Below are 18,364 nucleotides of genomic sequence, written 5' to 3' on the forward strand. Positions count from 1 at the left end.
TGAAAAATATCCAAAAAAACGAGGTTGGCTTGAACGAAGTCGGAATACTTCTTGACAGAGAAGGTTCGAAGGTTGCAAGCGAGCTCCTTCACACTGACATGGATATTTCTGCAGTGAGCGACATCAGACTGTTTCCACAATGAATGTCACTCCCTTTATTTTGGAAAAGTGAAATGGTATTCACATTCCGACTGGTTTCAGTTGATTTGTGAGAGATCGCTAAAGGATCAATCTCCGGTGAAGACGGCCTTTTTCTCTCTCTCTGTTGGCCGAATCCAAAATGAAATTGGAGCTGGACTAATCATGCAAGAAATCAGGAATCACTTTAGCAAACAAAATTCGGCCGAAAGCTGGAAGTCTCTCATCCCAAAGGATGTGGATTGAGGCTCAATTCAAATTTTCAAATCTGATATTGATAGATTTTTTTCCGGTTCGGTTACCAAGGGATATGAGTCCAAGGCGGGGAAACATTGATGAATTATTGGTCACTTCATGATCTAATTGAATGAGACAGCAGGTTCGAGGGGCTGAATGGTCTTCTCCTGTAATGAATTTCCTCTCCTGCTCAACGCGGGGCTGGGCGACTGGTAAAAGGCATCAGACTGACTCTAGAATGAAAAGCGGGTGTTCAGATTCAGCCACCTTGGGATTGTCGGACAAACTGAACCCCTACAGCAACGTCACCACCTGCCTCTCTGCAATAATAGTATGAGAAGGAGCCCTGCCGCTGGCCCGGCTAGCTCAGTCGGTAAAGCACGAAATTCCTAATCTCAGGGTCTGTGGGTTTAAACCACAGATTGGACGTTTTGTGTTCTATTTTTCACAATGGGTGATGAAAGGTTCAAAGTGCAATCTCTTATCTCCAGTTCATGAAATCCAGTTATTTAAAAAAAAACACTGGGCTGTGTGAAAGGAAACCGTGAGCGTTGCCAAATATCCAGTCCCGCCCGATACTATCTTCTCATTCCCTCCACATGGGACACGGCAGATACCGTTTCAATCGGCTTCATTTTTGCTGTTATTAAAAATGTTGATGCTGAGAAAGTGTAATATTTAGAAGATGCCAAATCTGGATCCATTCGCCTCTCTCATACCTCCTGAGCCCACCTTACCCTCTTTGATTCTCCCTGAGCTCCTTATCTTCTCTGATACCCTCAGAGATTCCATTGTCCTCTTTCAACCTTGTCAGCGCCCTTTACATTCTCTGATACCCGCTGGGTGCCCTTCACCCACTGATACTCCCTCAGAGTCCTTAATCTCTCTGATACCCTCTGGCAGTCCTTCCCCACTCTGAGACCTCAATATATTCTCTGATATCTTCTGATTTTCCCCTCCCCTCTCCGAGCCCCGTTACACTCTCTGATGCCCTCTGGCTGTCCCGTCCCCTCTCTGAGATCCCCTTACACTCTAAGATGCCCTCTGAAAGTTCCTTGTTTCTCTGTGAGATCCCCTTGCCGCCAGTGCATCGCCACTAAGTAGCCATTAGAAGCTCTGAACCCTTCTCAGAACCCATTACCCTCCCTGATACCCAAGTGCGGTGTAATTTCACAGGTGGATCTACCGGTCTGTGTTAAGGATGAGATCCAGAGTTTGTTCGGTCGCTGTTGCTTCCGCCTTTCCAACTCCGAAAGCTCCACCGGCGGTCGGTACCGATCTTCCTCCTATAAACTGGGTGTGGATTTGTGAGTGCGCTGTTGTTTTATAAACTGTGTGAGTTTCTATATGACAGCGATGTTTATATATCAACTCTGGGTTTGTATGTATAATTGTGATGTTTTTATATGAAGTATGGGTTTGATTGGATTAGTGTGATGTTTATGTATTAACTGTGGGTGTGTATATATGCGTGTGATGTTCATGTATGAACTGTGGGTGTGTATATATGAGTGCGGTGTTTGTATATGAACTGTGGGTGTGTATATATGAGTGCGGTGTTTATATATGAACTGTGGGTGTGTATATATGAGTGCGGTGTTTATATATGAACTGTGGGTGTCTGTATATGAGTGTAATGTTTATATATGAACTGTGGGAGTGTATATATGAGTGTGATGTTTATATATGAACTGTGGGTGTGTCTATATGAGTGTGATGTTTGTATATGAACAATAGGAGTGCATATATGAGTGTGATATTTATATATGATCTGCGGGTGTACATATATGAGTGCGATGTTTATATATGAACTATGGGCGTGTATATATGAGCGTGATGTCTAAGTATGAAATATGGGTGTATCTATATGAGTGTGATGTTTATACATGAACTGTGGGTGTGTATATATGAGTGCGATGTTTTTATATGAATTGCGGAATGAACAGGAGGGGCAATTCCGCCTGGGGTTATGTTTTCTTCCAAGACAATGACATAAAGTGAACTTTTGATATGGCGCTGAAATAGCTCAGTTGGGAGAGCGTTAGACTGAAGATCTAAAGGTCCTTGGTTCAATCCCGAGTTTCGGCAGTTTTTGGTTTCGTTTTTTCTTCCTTGCTTTTCAGTGAAATTTCATACCCGCCACTGACGGATTGGGGATGGAATAGAGAGACATCAAGGATGAAATTTTCGCAGAGAGGGAGAAGTCCCCAAATCGCTCAACCTGAATCTCAAACGCTTTGGGAAGAAGTTTAGTGCAAACAATCAGGAATTTCAAGGCACCTCAGTGACCTGCACTTTCTTTGAATGAGTTTTGTTCGCCTTTGCATTCGACCGTGAAATCGCTCTCGGTTTTCATCTCAATTAACCAGATTGGAGCCGCGTTGTATCTGTCAGCGTGGAAGTGACGAGTTTGGGGTAAGCACCGGTCTCCTTTATTTTTGAAATCTCACCAGGCACCAGAGAAAAGGAACTTAGAATCAAACTGTCCCTGTCAGTGATGAATTGAAGGGAATATCGCTACAAGCAGATCTGGACAACTCGTAGTGCAGCCGGACACGAGTTCTAAATCCACCCTCTCGCCACTCGGCAATCGCATTAACTGAAATTTACTCTGACCCAGTGTCACCGCGCTGAAATCAAGTCTTTCTCGGTTAATTTTTTTCTTAATGTCACATTTAATGGTTTAACAGTGAAAACCGCCGTCCGCTTCACTGTAAGTGGAAGAGACCACTTTGTAGACACCCTGTAGTGTCACAGACCTGCTCGTTGGACCTGCTCATTTCAACTCCTCTCATTTTCTGCAAATTTGAATATTACGGAAATCGAGAATGGTGAATCACAGCTGGAAAAATCAATCCTCTCTACTACTGGGGGACTGAGTCTTCCAACATACAGGCATTTAGGGGCAAGGGGAGTTTGATTTTCAGAAATAAGACAGCACAAGCTGCATATCCTTTATGATGGAAAAGTAAACTGATAGTAAGACAGCTGTCATATTGATCGCTGCAAGCTGAAGCTTTAGCTCGGTGAATTACCGATTCAGGATCTACAATGTGATCTCTCTGTGGCGCAAATGGATAGTGCTTTCGGCTATTTAACTGAAAAAGTGGTGATTCAAACCCACCTGGTGACGACTGGGTAACTTTTACCTTAACATTCATTGCCTCACATTTCCAAGTTTCGAATGTGTCTCTTATCAGCAAGAAAATGTACCGTAAACATTGCCAGCTGAGCGTGGCTGGTATTCCACCATTTGATCTGCGGTCGATAACAGGCATCTGAACAATATCCAAAAAACCGAGATTGGCTTGAAGGAAATCGGTATATTTCTTTACAGACAAGGTTCAAAAGGAGGAATCACTGTTAAAGTAAAATTGTTTTCATATTCCGACAGGTTTCAGTTTATTTTTGAAAGATCATTAAAGGATCCTGCATCGCTGCCTCCGTTAATACCAGCAGCTCGAAGCCGCATTTTTTACGCAGCAACAATCTCATCAGTTTTCAGCTGTTCCCCAGCTCCCCGAGTGAGTGAGGCCGTGACAACAGCAACATTGTCCGGCCCTGCTCTCTCCAATCACCGGCTGCCGACGGAAAGCAGCGAATGCAGTCTCAGACCGAGTTTTGCTGCCTCTCCCTGGGAAAATGAATACCACTGCCCGACCAAACCTCCACATACACAGGAGCACGGGCACAGGAAAATCCGGGGAGATTGCATTCTGGTCACTTGGTCTTCCAGCAGGATTTACCAAGAACCAGAGAGAGTGAAACGGTAATCAGGCCCTCCTGAGAAAATCAGGGTCATTAAACTAAAGCTTTTGGAGTCAGGATGACTGAATGGTTTAAGGCACTGCGTTCAGGTAGTAGTTTCCCTTTGGAGGTGTGGGTTTGAATCGCACTTCTGACGTTCAGTCCTTTACAATTACAAAACTATTTTTGTGCCCTCGGCTGGAGGTGATTTTTCTGCTCAGTTGATTTGTTCCTTCCAGAAAACCAACCGGACATCCGTCCCCGGCAGGTTTGTTTTTATTTGTTGTTAGAATGTGTATTGTTGGGGGTCAGCAGAACACGGCCCGTGGAATCAATCCACTGTGGCATTGAGCAGTATTGGCCAATACCATAGACAATAGCCTCATCTGGCTAAATGGGAATCCAGAAGTAGTTAACTGCAATTACGATTATTAAATAAAAACATGAGTAATGGGCACAGACTTTGTGATCTCAACACTAAAATTCGCATGACGTATGCATGTGAACTTTAACCCTTTCTTGTGTTGTTGATAAAATTGTAAGATGGAAAGCAGAGTGTGCGAGTGTTTTGATCGTTGTGAGGAATTTACTTCCTCGGGTACTGAATGGTGGGAGATGTGTGTTATGAGATATAAACATATGAAGTACATCTCACTGTATATTGTGTGTGTGTAAAATGTTTTCTACTTAAATCCCTTCATGTGGCTCAAAGGGTATCGCCAAAGCCACACCTGCAGCTTGTCAGCAATTTCTATCGGATCACACTGGCATAGAGCATGGCCGAGTTTTATTTATATTCGTTCATGGGATGTGGGCGCCGCTGGCGAGGCCGGCATTTATTGCCCATCCCTAATTGCCCTTGAGAAGGTGGTGGTGAGCCGCCTTCTTGAACCGCTGCAGTCTGTGTGGTGACGGTTCTCCCACTGTGCTGTTCGGAAGGGAGTTCCAGGATTTTGACCCAGCGATGATGAAGGAACGGCGGTATATTTCCAAGTCCGGATGGTGTGTGACTTGGAGGGGAACGTGCAGGTGGTGTTGTTCCCATGTGCCTGCTGCTCTTGTCCTTCTAGGTGGTAGAGGTCGGTGTGCAGTCGCACCCCCAGCTTTGGAAGACAGCGAAACTTTACACTGGCTGCACGAAGCAAGTAACAGCTCTTGGTTGATCCAGATGCATGATTCTCGCTGAGGGGCTTCAGTTGATTAATATCCGAAAGTTCAACGTTCAAATGCCCGATGAGCCTTGATGTCCCACTAATTTGAGTGAAAAGACAGCAATTGGCTTCTGACATCTTTTCAGTATTGCTGTTGGTAGGATTGAATTACATGCAGAGCATGTTTGAGCACCAGAGGACAGAGTGCTGAAGTTCTCAGGGCGCAACACATGTAAAGTAAATAAAATGTCTCAAGATGATGAAGAGATTGATGCTGAATGTGAATTTCCCCCAGGTCAGGCGGTATCATTGATATTAGATGACGGGATAAAGAACGACATATCGAAGTTTGCCGATGGCCCCAAAATGGGGAGCGTTGTAAGCAGTGTAGATGAACGCATAACATTCCAGAGAAACATTAATATAATAAATGAATGGCCAAAACCGTGGCAAATGGATTTCAATTTTGGCAAGTGTGAGGTCATCCACTTTGGACTTCACAAAGATAGATCAGAATACTTTACAAAAGGTGAAAAATTCGAAACTGTGGAGTTCCAAAGGAACTTAAGTTTCCATGTACATAGATCAATAACATGTCATGGACAGGTACAGGAAATAATCAAAAAGGCTAATGGAATGGTGGCCTATATATTTAGAGGACTAGAATAAAAGGGAATAGACGTTATTCTAGAGCTACACAAAGCTCTGGTTGGACCAAACCTGGAGTACTCTGTTCAGTTCTGGACACCGCACCTTAGGAAGGATATACTGTCCTTGGACGGAGTGCAGTGTAGATTTACCAGAATGATACCTGGACTCTAAGCGTTAAATTGCTAGGAGAGATTACACAAACTATGGTTCTATTCCCTGCAATTTAGTCGATTAAAGGCTGATGTGATCGAAATTATCAAGGTATTAAGAGGAACTGATGGGGTAGTTGCAAAGAAACTATTTCCGCTGGTTGAGGTCTCTAGGACTTGGGGGCATTGCCTAAACATTAGAGTCAGGACTTTCAGGAGTGAAGTTATGACACACTTCGACAAGCAAAGGGAGGTAGAAGTCTCTTCCACAAACGGCAGTTGATGCGAGCTAAATTGTTAATTTCAAACTCGTGATTGAGAGATTTTTGTTAACCAAAGGTATTTAGAGATATGGGACGAAGGCGGGTTCAGGGAGTTCGGTCACAACTCAGCCATGATATCATTGAGTTGCGGAACAGGCTGGAAGGACCAAACACCAAACTCCTGTTCCGAAGTTCCTCCTTGGTGCCGAATGCAAAATGATCGTGCATTGGCTGGGAATCGAACCCGGGTGTCCCGCGTGGTAGTCAAGAATTCTACCCCTGAAGCACCAATGCTGGCTTGTGTAGTGCTTGCATGTTTCTAAATGGAATCCTGTCTGAACGAACATGCCGTTTTGCAGCTGCGATGGCCGAGTGGTCAAAGCTGTTGTCTCAAAACTCCAATGGGGTTTCCCAGCCTCGGTTTGAATTCGGCTCGCAGTGCTTCGGCTAAAAGATCTCTTCAATGCTCAAATACATTAAATGGAATTAATTGACCGCGTTTACCTCTCTCTCAGCATGAGAGACACTTCAAAAGTGGCCGGTGCTTTTAAACGGTCGTCCAGTCTTCTCTTCTAAGATTTCAAGACCCGAGAAGGAATCTTTCCAAATCTCTAACTTAAATTCTGCTAGTTTGCAAAACCTGACATTTATACTCTTTATTTTATTTGCATGCATCTCTCCATCTTTCCCTGTCTCTGTCTCTTGTCTCTCTGTGTGACCCCTGATAGACTTCTCAGACTTCCTTGAACGGCGAAGGCTCATCTCACCTGCTACACCAGCAGAGAAGTGTAAAAAAAGGCACTGAGACGGTTGGAAAAGTAAAGGTGCAACCCAGCTGCTGCAGCTATTGTCTACACACTTCAGTCTCTTCGCTCTCACAGTGAAACAAAGCACCGATTTGATTGAAGTATACTTATGGTAGAGTGTATGTTATCACGATGCCGAGACAGACGGCAATCATAACATAGAATCCTAGAAAGTTAGACGATAGAAGGAAGCCATTCTGCACATCGTGCCAGTGCCGGCCGAAAAAGCTGTACCAAGCCTCATCCCAATTTCCAGCGTTTGGTCCCTAATCCAGTTGGTTACGGGTCTTGACGTGCATATTGAAGTTTTTATTTTTCAATGCGATGAGGGTTTCTGCCTCTCCCACCCTTTCAGGCAGTGATTTCCAGACCCCCACCACCTGCTGGGTGGAAAAAAATCTACCGCTCCCCTCTAATCCTTCTACCAATTATCCTAGATCTATGTAACCTGATTATTGACATCCGTGCTAAGGTAAATAGGTTCTTACTATCCACTCTATCTAGGCCCTTCTTAATTATATACACCTCAATTAAATCTCCCAACAGCCTCCTCAGTTCCAAAGCAAACAACCCGAGCCTATCCAATCCAATCTCATAGCTAAAATTCTCATGTTCTGTCAACAGTGTCGTAAATCTCCTCTGTACCATCTCTAGTGCAATCACATCTTTCCTGCAATGTGGTGACCACAACTGTATGCAGTATTCTTGCTGTCGCCTAACTGTAGTTTCATAAATTTCTACCATAACCTCTCTGCTCTTACATTCTATGCCTCGGCTAATAAAGGAAAGTATCTTGTATGCCTTTTTAACCACCTTAACTACCTGTCCTCTTACCTTCAGGGATCTGTGGACACGCACTCCAAGGTCCCTCTTGTCATCAACACCTCTCAGTATCCTCCAAAGCAATGTAGTTTCAAAGCAACCAATTCTGAAACGTCTTACTTGATAATACAAGTCGGACAGATGAAACCAATTTCTTAAAGGGAAACGAATATTGGTGACACTAAATAGTTAGTGTACAACTTGATATTACTGCATACCGGAATAGAAAACGAGATTGGATGGATAGAAAAGTTCTGAAAGGATGGCTGATCTGCTTTGTGAGACAGCGAAACTTTACACTGGCTGCACGAAGCAAGCAACAGCGCTTGGTTGATCCAGATGCATGATTCTCGCTTTGGGGCTTTTGTTGATTAATATCCAAGAAGTTCCGGGTTCAAATCCCCGATGAGCCTTGCTGTCCCACTACTTTGAGTGAAATGACACCAATTGGCTTCTGACATCTTCTCAGTATTGCTGTTGGTAGGATTGAATTACATGCAGAGCATGTTTGAGCTCCAGAGGACAGAGTGATGGAGTTCCCAAGACGCAACACATGTAAAGTAAATAAAATGTCTCAAGATGATGAAGAGATTGATGCTGAATGTGAATTTCCCCCAGTTCAGGCGGTCTCATTGATATTAGATGACGGGTTAGAGAACGACATATCGAAGTTTGCCGATGGCCCCAAAATGGGCAGCGTTGTGAGCAGTGTAGATAAAAGCATAACATTCCAGAGATACATTAATATAATAAATGAATGGCCAAAACCGTGGGGAATGGATTTCAATTTTGGCAAGTGTGAGGTCATCCACTTTGGACCTCACAAAAATAGGTTAGAATACCTTACAAAAGGTGAAAAATTCGAAACTGCGGAGTTCCAAAAGAACTTAGGTGTCCATGTACATAGATCATTAACATGTCATGGGCAGGTACAGGAAATTATCAAAAAGGCTAATGGAATGGTGGCCTACATATTTAGAGGACGAGAATACAAGGGAATAGACATTATTCTAGAGCTACACAAAGCTCTGGTTGGACCACACCTGGAGTACTGTGTTTAGTTCTGGGCACCGCTCCTTTGAAAGGATATACTGTCCTTGGAGGGAGTGCAGTGTAGATTTACTAGAATGATAACTGGACACGAAGCGTTAAATTGCTAGGAGAGATTACACAAACTATGGTTGTATTCCCTGCAATATAGTAGATTAAGGGCTGATGTGATCGAAATTATCAAGATATTAAGAGGAACTGATGAGTTATTTATATAGAAACTATTTCCGCTCGTTGGGCTGTCTCGGACTTGGGGGCATAGCCTAAAAATTGGAGTCAGACTTTCAGAAGTGAATTTGGGACAACTGTCCACAAGCAAAGGGAGGTAGAATTGTGGCAGTCTCTTCAACAAACGGCAGTTGACGCGAGCTCAATTGTTAATTTCAAACCCGTGATTGAGAGATTTTTGCTGACCAAAGGTATTTCGAGATCTGGGTCTCAGGCGGGCACAGAGAGTTCGGTCACAACTCAGCCATGATCTCATGGAGTTGCGGAACAGGATGGAAGGACCAAACACCAGACTCCTCTTCTGAAGTTCCTCCTTGGTGCAGAATGCAAAATGATCGTGCATTGGCCGGGAATCGAACCCAGGTCTCCCGCGTGGCAAGCGAGAATTCTACCCCTGAACCACCAATGCTGGCTTATACAACAGCTGCATGTTTCTCTATGGAATCCTGTCTGAACGAACATGCCGTTTACAGCTCCGATGAACGATTGGTTCAAGCGATGGTCTCAAAACTGCAATGGGGTTTTCCTGCCGAGGTTTCAATTCTGTTCGCAGTGCTACGGTTTAAAGATCTCTTCAATGCTCAAATACATTAAGTGGAATTAATTGACCACATTTACCTCTCTCCCATCATGAGAGATACTTCAACGTGGCCGGTGCTTTTAATTGGGCGTGCAATCTTATCTTCCAAGATTTCAAGACCGAGAAGCAATATCTCCCAATCTGTAACTTGAATTCTGCTAGATTGAAAAACCTGACATTTATACTCTTTATTTTCCTTGCATGCATCCCTCTATCTTTCCCTGTCTCTGTCTCTTGCCTCTCTGTGTGTCCCCTGATAGACTTCTCAGGCTTCCTGAACGGCGAAGGCTGAACGAAACTGCAACACCAGGAGAGAAGGTAATGAAAAGTACTGAGACGGTAGCAAAAGTAAAGGTGCAACCCAGTTGCAGCAGCCAATGTCAACGCACTTATGTCTCTTCGCTCTCACAGTGAAACAAAGCACCAATTTGATTAAAGTATACTTATGGGAGAGTGCATATTATCACGATGCCGAGGCAGACGGCATTCATATCATAGAATCCTCGAAAGTTACACCACAGAAGGAAGCCATTCTGCACATCGTGCCTGTGCCGGCCGAAAAATCGGTACCGAGCCTCAAACCCCTTTCCAGCGTTTGGTCCCTGATCTTGTCGGTTACGGATCTTCACGTGCATATTGAAGTTTTTATTTTTCAATGCGATGAGGGTTTCCGCCTCTCCCACCCTTTCAGGCAGTGATTTTCCGACACCCATCACCCTCTGGGTGGAAAAAAATTCTTTCGCTCCCCTCTAATCCTTCCACTAATTACCTTAGATCCATGTATCCTGATTATTGACCTCTCTGTTAAGGGAAATAGGTCCTTACTATTCACTCTATCTCGGCTCGTCATAATTGTATACACCTCAATTAAATCTCCCAACAGCCTCCTCAGTTCCAAAGCAAACAACCCCAGCCTATCCAATCTAATCTCATAGCTAAAATTCTCCAGTTTGGCAACATTGTCGTAAATCTCCTTTGTACCCTTTCTCGTGCAATCACATCTTTCCTGTAATGTGGTGACCACACCTGTACGCAGTATTCTTGCTGTGGCCTAACTATTGTTTTATAAATTTCTACCATAACCTCCCTGCTCCTATATTCTATGCCTCGGCTAATAAAGGAGTTTATACTTGATGGCTTCTTAACCACCTTATCGACCTGTTCTGCTACCTTCTGGGATCTGTGGACATTCACTCCACTGTTCTGCTGTTTCTCTACATCTCTCAGTCTCCTCCCAAGCAATGTAGTTTAAGAGCAACTAATTCTGAAACGTCTTACTTCATAATTCAAGTCGTACAGTCGAAACCAATTTGGTAAAGGGAGACTAATATTGGTGACTGGAAGTAGTTAATGCACAACTTGATCTTGCTGGGTACCGGAATATAAAACGAGATTGAATGGACAGAAGAGGTCTGAAAGAATGGCAGATCGGCTGTGGGAGGCAGCACACCTTTAAATTGGCTGCACGTTTTTAGTATTAGCGGTTCGTTGGTTTCGGGATATTATTCTCGCTTATGAAGGTTATGCTAGGCGCTATACGCAAGATCTCAGCTTCAAATCCCGCACGATCCATGCTGTTTCACTGCTTTTAGTGAAAAGTCACCAATTAGCTTCCGACATCTTTTCGGTTTTGCTGTTGGTCGAATTGAATTCTGTCCAGAGAATGCTTGAGCTCCAGAGGACAGAGTGCGGAAGATTCCAAGGCGCAACACACGTGAAGTAAATAAAATGGGCCCGATTTTACCAGGGGTGCGGGTACTCGGCGGGGCGGCCAGCGGGCGCGGTGAAATTAGTGTGTTGCCCGCGCGATCGTTGCAGGCAACACACGAATTGGATCCACTGACCTGCTCCTCCGGGTTCCCCGATGCTGATCTGCGCGTTGGGCGGGATGCGCATGCGCAGTAAGATCTGTCAGCTGGAGGCGCTCTATTTAAAGGGGCAGTCCTCCACTGACAGATGCTGCCACAAACAGCAAAAATTACATCATGGAGCAGCCCAGGGGGAAGGCTGCTCCCAGTTTAATGATGCCTCACCCCAGGTATCATTAGATGGGGTGAGGAGGATGGGGAGGACAGAGATCTTCCCCCCGGCGGGCGGGAGGAAGCGGCCCACCTCTGCCACCAAGAAGGCCTGGCAGAGGGGGTCACCTGCGCCACCAACATATCGCCCACCTGCATACAGTGCAGGAGGCGCTCCAATGACCTCAGTAGGTCAGCAACAGTGAGAACACGTAGTCTTTCCCCTACACTACGCCTGCCACAACACTGCCCCCACCCCACATCTCCTTCGGCACTGCCAACACTACTCTGTCACATGACCCCTCATACCCACTCAAACCTCATCCTCAACTTACCTCCACCTACTCACCTCGCGAGTACTTACCCCGCCACTACCACGCAACCCAATCCTCATACAATCTCATGGCTCTATCCCATACTCACCCTCTCGTGCATCTCTCTCACGGCCAGCCTCACTCAACCTGCCACCACCTGTGCTCCAGCCACAGGGCATGCATCACATATGTGCAGTAGGCAGCGTAAGGCAAACGTGTCGTGAGCATGAAGGGGATGCACAAGGGTGTTTGAGGGATTGTCTTGGTTCTTACTTCTATTGAATTAAAGAACAACTCACATCACACATTATATTGGCACCACTACTGCCATGTCTTCGCGAATCCTGTCCGGTTTGTGCAATAATGCTCGCTCCTGGGTATCCCTATGAGGACCCACCACTGATGCCACCCAGTGTGTCACTGCAGAGTGGGTGTAGGTGTATTTGCAGGGTTCTTCTGCGCAGACGACTGAGAGACATCGGGGATGTCCCCGGTTGCAGCCTGGAAGGCTGTGGAGCAGAAGTTCGGGAGGGCAGTGGTGACTTTGACAGCGACAGGTAGGAAGCTGGTGCACGGGCCAGCCAGGAGCAGCTCGGCATGAAAGAGGCTGCAGATGTCCACGGCTACATGTCGAGTGACTCTGAGCCTCCGTGTGCACTGCTGCTCAGAGAGGTCCAGGAGGCTGAGCCTCGGCCTGTGGAACGTGTGGCGAGGGTAGTACCCTCTGAGACGCATCTCTCTCTGCGATAGCCCTCCCTCCTGCTGTACAGGTGGATGTGTCACAGCACTCTGTTGTGGAGCTCCACGTGTCAGAGGTGGACGGCGTGGATGGCGAGGCTGGTGAGGCTGGTGATGCCGTTCGCCCTCCGAGGAGGTCATGACTGCAGCTACGGCGGCCCCCATCCGCAAGATGTACATCTGAGGGGGTCCGCAATGTAGGTACATGTCTCCGGACCCCGGGGTAAGTGTGCAGGTTGGTGACTTCGACCATCAGGAGGAGGGTGGTGGAAGCCAAACTTTGTCCCAAGTGACAGAGTGGCCTCCTGCAATGGCTGAGGGTCTCCCCCCACCCCACCTGTCAAATGGACCTTTGCAGCTTCCACAGGCTGACGGCTGCAACACGTCCATTTCAACTGGGACTGTTTCCCCCAGTGTGTGAAACGGTCCCATGTTTATCCAAAATCACACACAGTGCCTTAATCAGGTCAGTTAATGACCTGAACAACCAAAGTAAATACACTCAAGTGGCATCACGTTGGCTTCATTTGCCTGCGGGATTCCCACCAGCGGGGGCTGCGCACGTCAGCGCGGAACCCGGAATGGGCGGGATCGAGGCGCGATCCGGTCCCGCTCCGGGATTTCGGGATTTTCGGGGCCCCCCCGCCGAGAACGCACCCAGTAGCGGGTGCTAAAATCGGGCCCAATGTATTTATATTTGCAATAGTGCCTCTGCTTGCTCTTCCCTAACTACTTTTGATATGTATTGATCCACTTTCTCCAGACCTGAGGTTTTGTCCTCTCTAAGTTTGATTAGTTTATTAATTAACTCTCACTTTTTTTCTTCAATGTCTTTACACCTTTTCTGATCTCTTCTTCTAATGTCCTGCCCACCTTGTTAGTCTCCTCAGGTAAATACTGAGGCAAAGTAAGCATTCAATTTTTCTGCCATTTCACTGTCATTATCTTTGAGTTTATCTTGTGTATCGCTTAGTGGCTCAATTAATTTGGTAAGTATCCTTTTGTTATTGATGTGTCTGCAGAATAATTTATTATTTCTTTTTATATTCCTTGAGAATTAATTTCCTAGATTCTCATTGCTTTCTGAATTGTTTTTTGACACCCTTCCTAACCTCTTCCTATTGCCTTTTGCCCAGAGCCTGACACCTCCCTGAAAGTCTGAAGGCTCCTCCAGAGTCTGACTCCTCCCCCAGAGCATGACTCCTCCTCCAGAGCCTGACCGCTTACTCAGAGCCTGACTCCACCCTCAGAGTCTGACTTCGCCCCAGAGTCCGGACTACGCCCCCAGAGACCTGACTCCCCCGCACAGTTTCTGATACCTCCCCAATGTCTGACTCCTCCCCCAGAGCCTGACTCCGCCCCCAGAGTCTGACCCCTCCCCCAGACACTGTCTCCTCCCCAGAGGCTGATTCCTCCTCCAGAGCCTGATTCCTCCACAAAAGCCGGCCTCCTCCTCCAGAATTTGACTCCTTCCCCTGAGCCTGATTCCTCCGCTTGCCTCAGTTTCTTTGGCTTTGATCAGGCACTGTACAGACGCAGAATCTTACGATCATAGACTGGTTACAGCACAGAAGGAGGCCATTTGGTCCATCGAGCCGGTGCCAGCTCTTTGTAAGAGCAATCGAGTTAGTTCCATTCCCCCGCTCTTTCCTTGTAGTCTTGCAAATTTAAACGCTTCAAGTGTTGATCCAATTCCCTTTTTAAAAGCTGCAATTGAATCTACCTCCACCGTCCTATCAGGCAGCACATTCCAGATAAGGAACATTTACTTTAAGATAATTAAAAGGTTCCATATGGCGGACAGAGAGAGGAAATGTTTCTATCTTGCGGCGGAGGCCAGAACGAGAGGTCATCGATATCAGATGGTCTCTGATGTGGTAAGAATGAGGAACTCGCCACCACGAGGAGCAGTCGGAGCAAACAGGACAGATGGATCACAGGGGAAGATGGAGGAGATGAATTGGGGAGGGAGGAGGCTCGTGTGGAGCTTGAACCGTGGCATGGACCAAACGGAATGAGTGGCCTGTTTCCCTGCTGTCGACTCGACGTAAACATCAATCCTGCTGCTGCACGGAAGGCAGACTGAGTTTGTGATTCCCAAGATAAGAACTTAAAAGGTAGAGAGGGCATCTGGATTTGAACCAAAGCCCTCTTAATCAGCAGTCAAACGCTCTACCACTGAGTTACACCCCCCACCTCTATGATGACTTCTTGCACACACAAGTTAACGGAGCTCAGTAACTGGCCGTCACCAATTTTGATACAACCAACCTGAATAGAAGCTTCATCAGTTATTCTGGGAGACAAATAACTACGGCAATCAGAAATGTTTCATGAATGGAGTGAGTCACACTGTTGTGTACAGATGCGATGTACAACCCAACATGGACAGTGTTGTCACTGAGCTTCAGTGAACACATCCTTACCACAGAACGCAGAACTCGAAGCACCAGATAAACGACCCCTGAATTTCAACGAGACGTTTATCCAGCTGCATTCAAATGCTCTCTCACTGTGCTCTGCTCCCAGCTCTTTAGATCGTTGCAGTCAACACAAGAAACACCAGGTTCAATGTGCAGTTTCTCAACATCATGCTCTCAGTGCCATATATGGAAGTGTACAGAATATCGCACCAATGTAATAAATATTCATCCAACAGGCATTAGGCAAGTGTGGACAGGAGGAGACAGTGTGTGAAGCGACTGTAACTTGTATGAAGTCAATAAACTCGTTTGCAGGTTGCGGAACAGAAGCAGGTCTTAATGAATGGAAACGTATGTAAATTGCAGAATTCACATCCTGGCCATGAAATAAGAGGCTGTGAAAGTTCAAAGTGTGAATCCTCCAGGAATTGAAAGTGGAAAATGCGAAAAAAAGTATCTTTTCATCCATCAGATGCAAGCAGAAAGTTCTGGTGACAGGGTTGCGGCCGTCTTTCTCAATCATTATTTTAAACCTTATTATGTTATGATCGCTATTACCTCGATGTTTCCCTACCCTGACATTTCTTAACTCCTCCGTTTCACTTCCCATTACGAGATCCAGCAGTGATTCATCTCTTGTCTGCCTGTCTTTGTTTTATCATTTCATCACTCCAGCCTGCTCTCCCTGCCTCACTCTCCCACTCAATCACTCACTCATTCACTTCTTCAATCACACACTCACTCATTCACTCACACACTCACTCACAAACTCACTCATTCACTCACTTACTCAGTCGTTCATTCGCTCATTCACTAACTCACTCACTCATTCACTCATGCACTTACTCGTTTACTCGCACACTCAATCACTCACACTTTCACTTAATCCCTCACTCGCTCATTCACTCATGCACTCATTCACGCACTCACCCGTTCACTCATACACTCACTCACTCAGTCACTCTCACTCACTCACTCACTCACTCACTCAGTCTCACTCACTCACTCACTCAGGCACTCACTCACTCACTTATTTACTCTCACTCACTCACTCACTCACACAATCATTCCACCCGAAGAGATTGAGAAAGACATAATTAAGACAAGGACCAAAGTGATAAATTGGATCAAAGCTCCTTTTGAGGGGATCAGAATGGAACTACTTCAGATAAACTGGAAAACATTTTGACAGACAAAGAGATAGAACAGCAGAGGTAAATGTTTAAAACGGAGATCAGGAGAAATATATTCCTCAAAATAACATGAACAAACTAGTCAATAATGAAACACCATTTGGTTGCCCATCCCAATATGTACACAATACATAACATAATAAAATTACATAATATTATAGAAAGGTTATAGGGGCGTTGGAGAAGATGCAAAAAAAAAACGATTTACTAGGATGATACCAGAACTGAGAGGATGTAACTATCAGGAAAGATTGAACAGGCTGGGGCTCTTTTCTCTAGAAAAGAGAAGGCCGTGGGGTGACCTGATAGAGGTCTTTAAGATTATGAAATTGTTAGACATGGAGAAAATGTTTCCACTTGTGGGGGAGTACAAAACCATCGGTCATAAATATAAGATCGTCATTAATAAATCCAACAGGGAATCCAGGAGAAACGTCTTTACCCAGAGAGGTGAAGAAAAGGTGGAATTCGCTACCACAAGGAATAGTTCAGGCCAGTAGCTTAAATGCATTTAAGGGGAAGCTCGATAAAATAACGAAGGATAAATGAATGGAAGGGTTTGCTGATAGGCTTAGATGTAGTATGCAGGAGGTTCACGTGGAGCATCAATGCCGGCATAGACCAGTTGGGCCAAATGGCCTGTTTCGCTGCTGCAGACTCAATGTAATTCAACATAAAGAAGATTCCTGCAGCTGCCGGGAAGGCAGACTGAGGGTCTGACTCACAACAGGATGAACTTAAAAAAAAAGGGGGCGGTTGTATTTGAACCATAGCCGTCTTAATCTGCATTCAAATGCTCTACCACTGAACTACACCCCCAGATCTCCGAAAGTCTTTTGCACACACAAGGTAACGGAGCTCAGTACCTGTCCGTCACCAATGTTGATGGAACCAACCGGAACAGACGCGTCATCAGTTATTCTGGGAGACAAACAACCACGGCAATCAGAAATGTTTCATGAATGGAGTGATTCGCACTATTGCGCACAGATGCGATGCACAACCGCACATGGAAAGTCTTTTCACTGAGCTTCAGTGAACACAACCTTACCACAGAACGCGGAACTAGAAGCACCAGATAAACGACACCTGCATTGCATCCAAATGTTTCTCCAACTGCAGTTAAATGCTCTCTCACTGTGATCTGACCCCAGCTCTTTCGATCGTTGACATCTACACAAGCAACACCAGGTTCAATGTGCAGTTTCACAAGATCATGCTATCAGTGCCATATATGGACGTGTACAGCATATCGCATCAATGTAATAAGAACATAAGATAAGGACATAAGAAATAGGAGCAGGAGTAGGCCATACAGCCCCTTGAGCCCGCTCTGCCATTCAATCAGATCATGGCTGATCTTCGACCTCAACTCCACTTTCGCTTTCTATCCCCAAATCCCTTGATTCCCCGAGAGTCCAAAAATCTCTCCATCTCAGCCTTGAATATAATCAGCGACTGAGCATCCACAGCCCTCTGTGGTAGAGAATTCCAAAGATTCACAACCCTCTGAGGGATGAAATTCCTCCTCATCTCAGTCTTAAATGGGCGACCCCTTATCCTCAGACTATGCCCTCTACTTCTAGACTCTCCAGAAACATCCTCTCAGTAACTATCCTGTTAAGTCCCCCAATTTTCTTGTATGTTTCAATGAGATCACCCCTCAGTCTTCTAAACTCCAGAGAGTATCGGCCCATTCTACTCAATCTCTCCTCATAGGCCAACACTCTCATCCCAGAAATTAATCTAGTGAACCTTCGTTGCACCGCCTCTAAGGCAAGTATATACTTCCTTAGATAAGGAGACCAATACTGTACATAGTACTCCAGGTGAGGTCTCACTAAACCCTGTACTAT

The 18,364-nt window shown here is 45.5% G+C and overlaps 3 non-coding genes across 3 annotated transcripts; 1 reads left to right on the forward strand and 2 right to left on the reverse strand.

Moving 5' to 3' along the window:
- Positions 1–2,390: 2,390 nt before the first annotated feature.
- On the forward strand, positions 2,391–2,463 carry trnaf-gaa (transfer RNA phenylalanine (anticodon GAA)). The gene has a single exon. It is a non-coding gene; the product is annotated as a tRNA-Phe (tRNA).
- A 7,117-nt stretch (positions 2,464–9,580) lies between these two features.
- On the reverse strand, positions 9,581–9,651 carry trnag-gcc (transfer RNA glycine (anticodon GCC)). The gene has a single exon. It is a non-coding gene; the product is annotated as a tRNA-Gly (tRNA).
- Positions 9,652–15,013: 5,362 nt separating this feature from the next.
- Positions 15,014–15,085, reverse strand: trnas-gcu (transfer RNA serine (anticodon GCU)). The gene has a single exon. It is a non-coding gene; the product is annotated as a tRNA-Ser (tRNA).
- Positions 15,086–18,364: the final 3,279 nt, after the last annotated feature.

The sequence above is a fragment of the Heptranchias perlo genome, chromosome 20 (assembly GCF_035084215.1).
Source record: "Heptranchias perlo isolate sHepPer1 chromosome 20, sHepPer1.hap1, whole genome shotgun sequence".
Classification (NCBI taxonomy): Eukaryota; Metazoa; Chordata; class Chondrichthyes; order Hexanchiformes; family Hexanchidae; genus Heptranchias; species Heptranchias perlo.